The sequence below is a fragment of the Chenopodium quinoa genome, unplaced genomic scaffold (genome assembly GCF_001683475.1).
Source record: "Chenopodium quinoa cultivar QQ74 unplaced genomic scaffold, ASM168347v1, whole genome shotgun sequence".
Lineage (NCBI taxonomy): Eukaryota > Viridiplantae > Streptophyta > Magnoliopsida > Caryophyllales > Amaranthaceae > Chenopodium > Chenopodium quinoa.
The window spans coordinates 127867-140795 of NW_018744118.1; positions in this window are offsets into that span (position 1 = coordinate 127867).

Genomic DNA, 12929 nt, shown 5'->3' on the forward strand with positions numbered 1-12929 from the left:
ACTTCACAGTTTGCGTTTGGTCAATTATGAATTCATATTGACCTGTAAAATAATGTTGGTAATATGCAGGCTTAAATCAATCTTCTCGCTCCATGTATGCTTCTTTTTCTTGGTGAGAAAGTGCTGCCTTTACATTTTTTATTACAATTTTTTATTTACAGGTTTTGGGTTCCTTGGAAGTATGTTTTTGTATTCTTTTGATTCTTTGTTTATTTTTAATTTTCCTTGGAGGATCCTATCCGCTCGTATTGGACAATCGTACAACTATTGAACACTCTCTTTTTTAGGATTTTTAATAATATTTGAATTTGATTATTACATGTGTGATAGATGTAACTTTTTGCAAATGACAATGATTTACAAAGAATGGAGGTTTGTGGGATGTTTGTCATGTTTCTAAGCTTTTCCAGTTTGCTTGGCTGTCACGGTGATGGGAAAGTGGAAAGGAAGTTACATGACATGGTTTATGATTAAGTTCCATATAATGATTTGGGTAATCCTGATAAAGATGATGATCTCTTTAGGCCAATTCTTGCTGCCCTTGAATGTTGTCTTACTGGATGGCCTCCTATGGAATTCGGTTTTGCTGCTACCTCTATCCTTGTAAATTCCCAAGGAATGTATTTGTATTATTAACTTCATAGTAAATTAAAGGTTTTCTTTATAATAACACCACTAAAAAGACGATTTTGATGATAACACCAAAAAAAAAAAAAAAAAAAAAAAAAAAAAAAAAAATTTAAAACACCACCAAAAATCCCAAAAAGTTTTCACCACCCACTAACGAATTTTTGGATGGAAACCGTTAGTGGGGCCCGCCATGTACATGTGTCAGTTGTTTATTGGTTTAAAAAAAAGAAAATTTTAAAAAAAAAACAAAAATTAAAATGAAAAAAATCCCAAACCCTAACCTAACCACCAACACCACCGCCGGCTTCCCTACACACCACCGCCGGCCAGCCCCACTGCCGCAAGCCCAACCAAGCCATCGGTATACTCCATCGCCCCACCAGCCCTATCCCTCGATAACTCCATTGCCCTTACCACCACCATCACAGAACCACAGCAACATCATGCCACCACCACCTACCACAACAACATCACCACCACCGTTGCCGAACTCAGTCAAAACCGTCACCCTACCCCAACCTGAGACACCGCAACCCTGAAATACCCTAGCTAGTATCGAAAAACCGGCAACCCCGATAACGACCCTCCCTTACTTTTCACCCTCAAAACGGTCAAAATCGACCATGACGACCCTCGATTGGTCGATTTTGGCCGCCGATTTCAATGGTCATTTCAAGGGTTGGGGAAAGGGGTGGATATCGCGGCGGTTTGTGCGGCGGGCTGAAAAGTTTGAAAGGCAGGGTGGTTTTTGCGATGGTTTGAAGGGCTTGGGGTGGTTTTTGGGGAGGGGGGAGGGGGGAAGAGGTGGAGTTCATCCTTGTTTCACCGGATTAAGTGAGGGCAGGGGATGCCGGTGGCAGCGGTGGCTGGGGCAGGTGGTGCGGTGGTGGGGCTGGCTGGGTTAGTGGTTAAGTTTTTTTTTTTCTTTTTTTTATTAATTTATTTATTTTAACCAATAGACACTTGACATGTGTCTTTTGAGGCCTCACTAACAGTTTCCATCCAAAAATCCGTTAATGGGTGGTGAAACCAAATTTTTGGGAGTTTTTGTGGTGTAATTATCAAATTCGTGTCTAATTATTGGTGTTATTATCAAATTAAACCTAAATTAAATGACAAACAATACCTCTGGTAGCATTTTTTTACTTGCTTTTGATTGTTCTTTATTGTGAATTAGTGCAGTTTTTTATATGTGAGAGTATAATTGGGAAACCTAATCCTCTATATGTTCATCATGATAAAGCTTTCGTGTTGATGCTCGAATGCTCAACAATGGAGGAGTCATTGAGGGAGATAGTCTCTAAACTAATGTTAAAGTTATGTTTAGACGTAAATATGTAGTCATAAGTGATATTTGAACTTGTAATATATAATTTATTTTTTCTAATAAGTGTGACATTGTATACATGTACTCTTAATTTTAAAATTTCATGAATTATTTTTTTTTCATATTTATTTAAATTCATTAATATAATTAGTTTTATGCATAATAATAATAATAATAATAATAATAATAATAATAATAATAATTAGATATTGTACATCGCATTAGCTCTCCAAACCGCTGCAAAAGGCATATAATACCATTGTATTAGACCACTTCACTATCGCATTAGGCTAAATGGTATCGTTGCATTAGACCACTTAACTGTTGTATTAGCTAAGTAGCTAATGCGACGAGTGTACATAAGCGTTGCATTAGACCAGCTAAACGTCGCATTAGACCTGATGCAACGCGACAGGATGCGATGACCCTATGTCGTCGCATTAGAGCTAATGCAACGCCTTAAGGTTCCTATGGCAACAACTTTGTGCATCGCATTAGCTTTAAAATGTAGTACAGATACTCCTTGTATCTAGGGTTTATTCTTGTCCAAGAAAACCCGTATAATATTGCATGTATATATATATACCCCTATCATATATGGAATAAAGATACACAGATTAATTCTCTTTCAATCTTTGACATTTTCCCTTATTTTACAACATTTTTTATATGTTTTATTCACATAAAAATTATTACACTTTACATCCAAGGAAACAAATTTGAAAAAAAAAAAAAAAAAAAAAAAAAAAAAACAACTATGAAAATGAGTCAAAAAATATGGAGGAAGTATATCTTATCATACAACATATATATCAAATAAACCTAATTGTTTTTCTATATGTTCCATATTCCATACTATCCATTGAATAAATGAGATGATAATCTAAATATACATGATTCATTGATATTTGAGTATGTATATATACATACCACCGACCAAAAATGAAATTTAATAGACGGTTGGTTCTATATACTAGAGTTTTTTTACTAAATTATTATTTTGATTCAATTTCTTATACTAAAAGATATTTTTAAAAAATATTGGAACTTAATTACTTAAAGTTGTCAATAAACTATGTAAGTGTTTGGTTTGTAAATTGTGAATTATTTGTGATGTCTTCAATCTTTACAAATAGTGGAGGGTGAAAATAAATTTAGAATGATTCTGGTTTAAAAGATATGCTAAGTTTAACATCAATTACAATTTTAACTCCAAATAAAAAAAATTATCCTGAAAATTGTTCAATGATTCGTTAAACTTCGTTGTTTTTCATATATACTCCGCAATTAATAAGCAATGAACTATATAAGATCTATAGAATAAATACCCAAAGTTCATAACAATTATCCATCTAATATATAAAAATACCCAAAAATCATAAAATCTAATAAAATTAAGATGGGAATTATAAAGGATGATATAAATTTCTTGCTGATGACATTTTCAAAATTACTAATGAGAGGGTGAGAATTACAATTGTTTAAGTTGGAATCATCTTCAATATTCAAAAACGAAAATTATAAACAATAAAGGAGAACAACAATGGTGGCCAAGTTGTTAGATCACATAATAAAACAAATTAATTTGTTAAGAATAGATTGAAGGATATAAAGAGATTTGGGGTAAAATAACTAATGGTGGAAAGGAAGATAAGTTTCTCTCTCCTAATTACAAGTCCCAAAGCTATGTTGGCGCTGTTTCAGGGTTCTTTATGTGTCCTACGGGAGAGTTACAACACCAACATCGGCCTCTAGACACTTGTACCTGCAAAACAACGGAGACTCTTGTGGGTGGGAGTTCCGCCTCTAACGACCAAGTTAGAACGTGTTCATATGTAAAAAGAGCGGAAAGTAAAGGGGATCAAACTCCTCTTGGGAGAGAAGTGATCATCCGGCTATCTCAGAAAACCTCGAAATCCGAGCCTTAGCTCTCAGGAAGGCAATTAAAGCTGGAGTTAATGCTCAGCAATTAATGTACACGTGTTTTTAATAATTTCTCAATCCTGTTCCTAAGGGGGAACATCGCCCTTTTATAGGGTCTCGTAATACGTGCCCAGTACTAGGTTTTAGAAACCTAGGACTGACTGGGCTTTGACTAGGAACTAGGGCCGTCAAAGGCCACTTTCCTAATTGGCAATCTGTCTGCAACGTGTCGTGGCCTGATTGGTCCACCTTGGACCTCTCACGAGGTGACACGTGGCGGACTCTAGTTGGTCCACGTGGATTGACACGTGGCAGAGTTCAATTAGTCCACGTGGCGGGAAAAATCCCCTAATCATTTGCCCCTCACAAGAGTGACATGGCTTGCCACGTGGCGCCTGTGACAGATGTCACACTTTGATTGGCTAACGGTTTCTACCGTTTTTCCCACCCATTTTTGAATTTTGAAATCCCTCCCATTTCGGAATGTTAGATTCTAAGGGTGACCTTTGAGATTCCATGCCCCCCTATATAAGGGGCATGTCTCAATCATTTTCCCTCACCCTTGCAAGAATTTTGGAGAGAACTTCTGAACTTTGAAACTTAAGATTTTCTGAGAAAACTTTGGATCACCTGCTCCCTGACCGCCTGTTAGTTACAGTCGACCAAGACTTTGCAAGCGCCTTCAACACCTTCAATTTAAAGGCAACCGTCTGTTTCTCTTTCGTGCTTTCTCTTTGTTTTTCTTTTTTGAAAATGATATCCCAAAAGCACATGGCATGGCATAGGTTAGTGATCAGCCGGTCACCGGGGACGGCTGAATCTAGAACTAGGAGTGTCGACTGCCCCTTGCTAGACCACCCTTTGCGAACTGCCCCAAGTTCGACTGTCTATGTGTCTGTGCACGACACCATGGCTAGAACTAAAAGAACTACAAGGGTGACAAACTTAGACGGCTCCTACTTCTATGCGCCTGTTAGTGAGGTATCTCACGTGCCGCCTGGCACCTCAAGCACCCCCAGTGATTCCATTTTAGAAGAATCAGGGGAGGAGGTTGAAAATGATATTCCGGGATTTGTTGATCTAGCCCATCAAGCGGACACTAGGTTCGAGAGCTTAGGCAGTGACTCTAAGCCAAGCACTTCAAGCAACTTCTCTGATGACTTTGAAGAGAGGCACTCTCGGCTGGAGACATCGAGAGAATCCCTTTTAGTAGAAATGGAGAATACTGGGCGGAGCCGTCTGCTACCCGCCGAGAGCAATATGTCTCCTACTATCATCATGTTCCCACAGGCAGGCAGAAAATGATGGCGGATAAAATTGGGAGCTTCAGAGCTAATCATGTCATGGGGCATGGTTACATCTTATGCACGCCGGATGCTGAGGACACCGTAGTCTGGCCAGAGGGGTCCAGCTATGGGGACGAGTGTTTTGGCTGCTATGAGGCGGCTATTAAGGCTGGCCTAAGATTTCCTTTACATCCGGCTGTGGAGCGAATCCTGGACGGATACCACGTCTGGCAACTGGCCCCAAATTATTGGTTTAACATCTTAGGCTATGTTGTCGGCTGCGAAATGCACGAAGTAGACACCAGCTTTAAAGCATTTTCCCACATGCATTAACTCAGCCGGACCCCAAAAATAAGCGGGACCGGCTAGTTCCAGTTGTCTAGCCACAAGGGCTATATGATGACTATAGGGAAGGAGAACAAATGAAAAGATTGGAGGAACACTTTCTACATTGTCTCCATCCCTGACAAAGTCAGAAATAAGAAGTTTAACAGGTGGAACAGGAACCCACCTTTCCTAACAGGCGGACCTGAGCTGTCGCCTGTTCCTCTTAGTGTTAGAGAGGATATCCTTGACAAAGGCCACTTAAAGGTGGATATCCAAGCAAACCCCAAGACTGGGGTAAGGGAGTTCATTCCCCAAAATTATATTCCCAAGTATAACTGGCTATATGATGGGACATATCTGGCCGATGTGGCCTTAGTGGAAAGATGCTGAGAGGTAGTTGACCGCATGTTCAAGTGTTTTGTAAGACTTGGTTGATTTTGTGTCAAACTAACTCTTTGATTCTTCTTTTGCAGATAAAGCTATGGAGAAGCTCTCGGCATCGAAGAAAGCTGGTGCCCAGTACCGCTCGGCCCATCCTAGGCAAGCGGTCAGCGGAAGTGTCGCCTGCTTCGCAGGCGCCCAAGGTGAACTTCTCTCGACTTTGAACAAGTCTCATTTAGCTTTTCTGTCGCCTGCTTCTTACTTATTGTGTTATTATTGTAGGGAAACTTAGTAAAGCCTTCCTCCTCCTCACAGCCGGATCCAAAATTAGGAAATAGGCAGCTGGTGATGTGACGACTCTTGGGAGAGCTAGGAAGCACGTGGCCTCAAGGCTAGGAAAGAACCCACCTCCAAAATCTCCAGCCGTCCCTGAGGGCAGTCGGCTTGGGAAAGAAAAGGATAAGGAGACGGCTGCTAAAGGTATCAAAGACTTGTTTCCTTTCCCTTACCCTTTGAGGGTCAAATTCAATCAGCAATCGTCTAGCACCTCTGAAAGTAGTCGGGTCTATTGGTCGAATTTACACCAATTACTTACAGGGTATTGATTGTGCAGATGCCTCTCAAAGGCCTGATCTTGTACAGTTGGCCAAGTCCATGCTGAAAGTAGTCTCCCTTGAGGACAGGGAGGCGGTTAGAGGAGTCGGCACCCTCAACTTGGACGCCATCCTCACTCTTCTGGCTGAGGTATACTTGTAAAGATTTTTATTTCTTGTTTATATAACTTGTGAGCCGCCTGTAACTGACGTCTGTTTTTTGGCCGAGTGCAGTCTATGCTGCGAGTGCACGGTCTTCGCAAGCCCATCAACGAGAAGACCAAGGAGGTAAAAGCTGTGAATGCTCGCTCCACCTCTTCTCATGATAAGGCCATGTTTCAAATTGCTCAACATGAAATATTGACGACTGACATACTATATTCACAGGCGACCGCCAACCTGCAGGTCAAGGCTGACTTGGACGTTGCGATGAAACGAGTCTTTGAGCTGGAGCAGCGGGTCAAGGACCTCAAGGCCAAGCTCGAGCCTCTCAAAGAGGCGGAAAGGGAAGCAGACGACCTCCGAGCTCGGGTGGACAAATTGAAGCAGCAGCTGGCTAACCAGGAAACCCAGCTTGCTAAAAATACACTTCAAGGGCCGATGAGGAGAAGCAGGCCTTGGTCAAGGACATGATGGACGACTGTAATGTCATCATGGAAATGACCTAGGCGGCTCTTTTCCCGGATGCCATCTATGAAGGCTGGAAGAGTCAGTTTGTCCCCTGCACCTAGAAATATAATGACAAAATCATGAATGCTAGGTAAGAGGAGGAGGACGAGTCTGTTTCGGCGGATGGGTCTATCCAGGAGGAACAGGAGGAAGGGGAGGATAATTAAAAGAACAACGGCCGACTAGGGACCAAAAGGATGCGGCTGCTGATGCTGAACAACCCCCTCCTACTGCTTAAGCTTTCTATGTTTTTATATCAACTTTCTTCGGCCTGCGTGCTGCTTACTTTGTATCATTACCCGACCAAGGGGTCAGGGTTTTTTGACAATTTAAACACTTTTGTCGGTCTTCTGGCCGACTGTTAATATGAATCATCAAGTAGTTTTGTCGAATTTCCCAATTTGCACTCAGTGCTTTGAATTTTTGCATTTCATCAATTTTGCTAAGTATAGCTTGCCTTTTGTATGAATGCTTTGAATGCTCTTCAATATGCCGATTGTTTTGGTATACCAACTGTTTTTTCCCCTGGGCAACTATGTGCCTGGTTTTTAAAGGTTGATGGATTGACATGGAAATTTTTTGATACTTTAAAGAGTATGGTTGATTTCCAAGTCAATCAATCACTATGGTGATTGCCCCAAACCAGGCGGACAGTAGGCCATTGGACAAACGGACATGCAGCATTATCCGGCTCTCGGCCTCAATATAGTTCTTTTAGACGAACCACACTTAGCTAGTAAGTTTTGTACTTAGTTTATTTTATTAATTGTAAATTGTCCGTTTGTTTGGTACCTGTACAGAAACAGGCGTCGAACGGGATGTTTGACCAAAGTAGCAACCGCTTGTTGGGTTACAGGCGATAACTCTAATTGTTTTGCTAACCTAAATAGGAATAATGGCCGAATGTCGTCTGTTTATCAAAAGGACAGGCAACTTCGTTCGTACCGTTTAGGTTCCATTTTAGGTTATTCAGGTCGAGCGACTATGAGTTAACCTTTAGGATTAACCAATCTTTGTCACCTTGTTTTGAGTAATAAATAGAAGAATTAGATGGCCGTTAGCCGCATGTTATTTCCTCACATGTGCCAAGCTTTAGACTTAGCTTATTACTCAATTAGCTGCTAAGTGTGGAACTTAGCTTGTATCCTCAAAATTTCCGAATGTGTTGCCCCTGAGCAACTACAGTCGGCATCCGACTTAGACATTATTGATTACGGCATGTTTTTAGAGCAGTCAGTAGTCTTTGTTATAATTGTCTCATTTGATCAGTTCACAGAGCAATGTGCCACCCAAATGGGAGATGCTCTCTGCGACGAATTCACCCAAATGGATGTCGCCGGACGCCTGCTCATGTTGGGACAGACGTATTGTTTTAATTTATCAAGATCATCCGGCCATGGGCCTAAAGTTGATCATCCGGCCATTGGCCTCAATATGTTGTAAAAAAAGGAGCAACACACAGCTACTAAGTTGTTTAGACTTAGCTTATTTACTCATAGTGGAGTAAATGGTAATAAGAAATAAGGTCGTCTGCGCATTGCACAGGCGACCCTCCTAATTGGGAGGATGCGTACAAGTAATCAAAAAGTATTGAAAAAATAACTACAACTTTTATTGATATGCTTTCATGTACAAATATTTTACAAGTCTTAGAAGTAGTACTTTTTTAAGTTATCTACGTTCCAAAATCTGGCTAGCTGCCTGTCGTCTGGTATTTCTAGTCGGTAGGTGCCGCCTCTTACTTCTTCATAGATCCGGTAGGGGCCTTCCCAATTAGGAGTCAACTTTCCCCGCTCGTTGGCCCTACCGATTGCTTCCATTTTTCGTAACACAAAGTCCCCTACTTTCAGGGGCCGCTTGTGCACTTTTTTATTGTAAGCTCTCGTCATTCTCAGACGGTAGATCTAATGGCACAAGGCAGCATTGCCCCTACGTTCTGGAAGTGAGTCCAGTGCTAGCCGCATGGCCTTCAGTTAACCTTCTCATCATATAACATAAATCGAAGAGTCGGCTCATAGTGCTCAATAGGTAAAACAGCTTCTGCCCCATAAACCATGAGAAATGGAGTTTCACTAGTCACCCCTTTTTCTTTTTTTTTTTTTTTTGGTAAGTAAGTGATTTTATTACCAAGTGAAAAAAGTTACAATTACACACTATAGGAAAGTTCCAAACTACAACGCCTAAACAAAGGCAAACACCCTCCTAACATTCCCTCACCCTCAAGGAACCACCCTCTAGGAAGGGAGAACCAGGAAGGGAAGAGGGATCAGCTATGTCTCATGATGTGGCACCTTCTAGGAAGGGTACACACCACAAAACACAGCAAGCAAACCAGACATAACAAGCGTAGCTCATCAGCCTATAGCCAGCTCTTTCAATTTTCTTTTTAATGCCATCAGAGATTAACTTGTTGAAGGCTTCAACCTGGTCGTTTGCTTAGGGACGGCCGACTGATGCAAAACAGTGAGAGATCCCTTGGTCTCCCAACCAGTCCTTAAGAGCAGGCGTCTCAAATTGGGGACCATTATCAAAGACCATAGACATGGGTACCCCATACCGAGTGATGACATTTCTCCAGATGAAGGAGATAACATCTTTGGTCTTAATGTCTTTGACCGCCTCTACTTTGACCCATTTAGTGAAGTAGTCAACTGCAACCAGGATATACCTTCATCCGCCTGTAGCAAGCGTATAAGGTCCCATAATATCCATGCCCCACTTGGCGAATGGTATTGGGCTATGGATGGCCGTCAGATCAGTGGCCGGACGATGTATGAGCTTGCCAAACCTTTGACACTTGTCACATTTTTTCACCATTTCTATGGCATCTTCTTCCTAGGTAGGCCGGAAGTAACCTTGCTGCTTGGCTCTCTTTGCTAGGGTCCTGCCGCCTATGTGGGAGGCGTAGAAGCCCGAATGCAAGTCTTCTAAAACCTCTCGTCCCCTCTCTAGGGTAAAAAATTTCAAAAAAGGTTGGAGATAGCCTTTCTTAAAAAGCTCTCCATTGTGGATTTCAAAATTAGCCGCACGCTTTTTCATTGCGACCATCTCTAGGTAAGTATGCGGCAAGGTGCCATCTGTTAAGTAAGCCCGGGTGCCGTCCATCCAGGTTGAGCCTCGGTCAAGTATTCTAATGGGATCTTCTTCAATACTTCTCTTTTCCATAACTTCCCAAAAGACAGACCTAGGAGTATCACAAGAGGTGGATGATGCAAGTTTAGAGAGAGCATCCGCCTGATTGTTCTCGGACCTGGACACCTGTCTTAGATGAAATTCATCAAGTGTCCCAGCCTCTTCTTTGACCGCCTGTAAGTACTTGATCATAGCCGGATGTGTGGCTTCATAGTCACCATGGTATTGGCTAACAATCAATTGTGAATCAGAACAGGCATCCACTTTTCTTGCCCCAGCCGCCTTACACATGTGTATGCTGGCTAGTGGCTTCATACTCTACCTTATTGTTTGAGGCCTTTAACTTAAACCGCAGTGCATATTCGTACTTGTCCCCTTCAGGAGACTGACATATGACGCTTGCACCACAACCATTCATTGTGGAGTTCCCGTCCACATATACCTTCCAAACCTGTTCAAGGTTTTCAGGATCAACCGGCCATGTCATTTCGACAATGAAGTCGGCAAACGCCTAACCCTTCTCTGCCTCTCTTTGTTCAAAGGAGATTTCAAGGCTCAAATTTCCAATCGCCCAATTGATCATTCGGCCAGTTTATTCCATGGTTGTCATTGGCTGCTTGATTGGCTGGTCAGTGTAGACCACGACCGGATGTGCCAAGAAGTAAGGCTTTAATTTCTTTACTGCCATAAAGAGAGCAAGTCCAAAATTTTCAACCATGGGGTACCTCAACTCTACATTCCGTAGAACATGGATGATGAAGTAGACTGGGAGCTGGGTGCTGCCTCTTTCAGCAAGGAGAACAGCACTGAGCGCATGGTCAGAGACGGCTAGGTACATATACAACACTTCCTTTGGCAAAGGACTAACCAGCCTTGGCAAATAGTGCAAGTGTTGTTTCAACTTTTGAAAGGCCGCCTCTGCATCCGCCTCCCACTCAAACATTGTCTTCTTTTTAATAGCTTGGAAAAAATAGAGGCACTTGTTGCCTAACCGACTAAGGAACCTCCCCAATGCCGCCAGAAAACCTGTCAACTTCTGAACTTCTTTTACAGTGCGGGGCAACTGCATGTCTATGACTACCTGCATATTTTCTGGGTTGGTCTCTATCCCCCTTTGATCAATCAAAAATCCGAGGAACTTCCCAGGCTCAACACCAAAAACACACTTCTTTGGATTGAGCATGACCTGGTGCTGCCTGAGTGTGGCGAACGTTTCCCAGAGGTCTTTAAGATGGTCCATTTGTAGTTTAGATTTGACTATCATGTCATCAATATACACCTCTACGTTCCTTCCATTTTGATAGTTGAAGACTATATTAATCATTCGTTGGAAGGTAGCAGGCGCATTCTTCAAACCAAACGGCATCACAGTATAGCAGAATAACCCCTGATCAATGACGAATGTCATCTTCTCTTATCTTTCTTCCACAAGGGTATCTGATGAAAGCCTGAATAGGCGTCCATAAAGCTCATCAAGGCATGGCCAGCTATAGAGTCGACCAAACTGTCAATCTTTGGAAGGGGATAGCATCCTTCGAACATGCCTTGTTCAAGTTCGTGTAATCTACACACATGCGCCAGGTACCATTTGGCTTTTTCATGAGCATAATATTGGCAACCCAATCAGGGAAGTAACACTGCCGAATGAACCAAGCATCTAAAAGCTTTTTCACCTCGGCGGCTGCCGCCTGACTTCTTTGTTCACCATGGTTCCTCTTCTTTTGCCTTACCGGCTTCTTTTTAAGATCCACAGCCAGTTTGTGGATGGCCAGATCCGGGCTGATGCCTGACATTCGTCCACTTCAAAGGCAAAGATGTCTTTGAACTCTTTCAATAGGTTGTGCAGGTCTGCACCCAATTTAGCAAAAGAAGTCGTCCTCACCTTAACAGTACGTTCTGGACGAGTGTTATCCAGAACTATATCGACATGCTCACCAGCCGGCTGGGGACGGAGCTCATTCGGCCATTCTCCGGTCAGTGATTGCTATTGTTTTTCTTTTTTCGCGGCTACCAACTGGTCAGCCTTTCTCTTTTTGCCACCTGCTGTGGGAGCAGGCACATCTCCCTTGACTTTGTCAAGGTCTATAGTTTCTCCACTAGGGCCGGAAGCAACCATAGTGGATTTGATGTCAGAAAGGTAGCCGTCTTTTGGTCTCCTCGTAGGGAGCCGATTGTTCCATCATCCTTTTCAAACTTGAGAAGCATAAGGGAAGGAATGATAATAACTTTGGACTCATTTAAGGTGGGGCGACCCAAGATCATGTGATAGGCGGTAAGCTCTTCAACAACTAAGAGCCGGACCACCAAGTGGCGCCCCTCTCCCTTTTCTCCCAGCCGAGTGGTAAGTCTATTCGACCTACCGGATGCACAACTCCGCCCCCAAATCACACTAAGGGATGAGAGACCTTGTGCATGCTCTCAAGATTGTATTTGAGCTTGGTCAGGCACTTGTGACTGATGTGATCAGAGGAACTACCGGCGTCTATGAGGATTCGGCCCATCTTTTGGTTGGCCACTTTGCATTCGGTGACAATGGGGTCATCATGCGCCCTCCTGATATTGCCCTTGTCTCCCTCAGAGATGAAAACTTCAGGGAAAGTGTCCTCAGACGCCTGCCCCTCATAAACTAAGCTGATATCTAGCCGCCTGATATAATCTTTG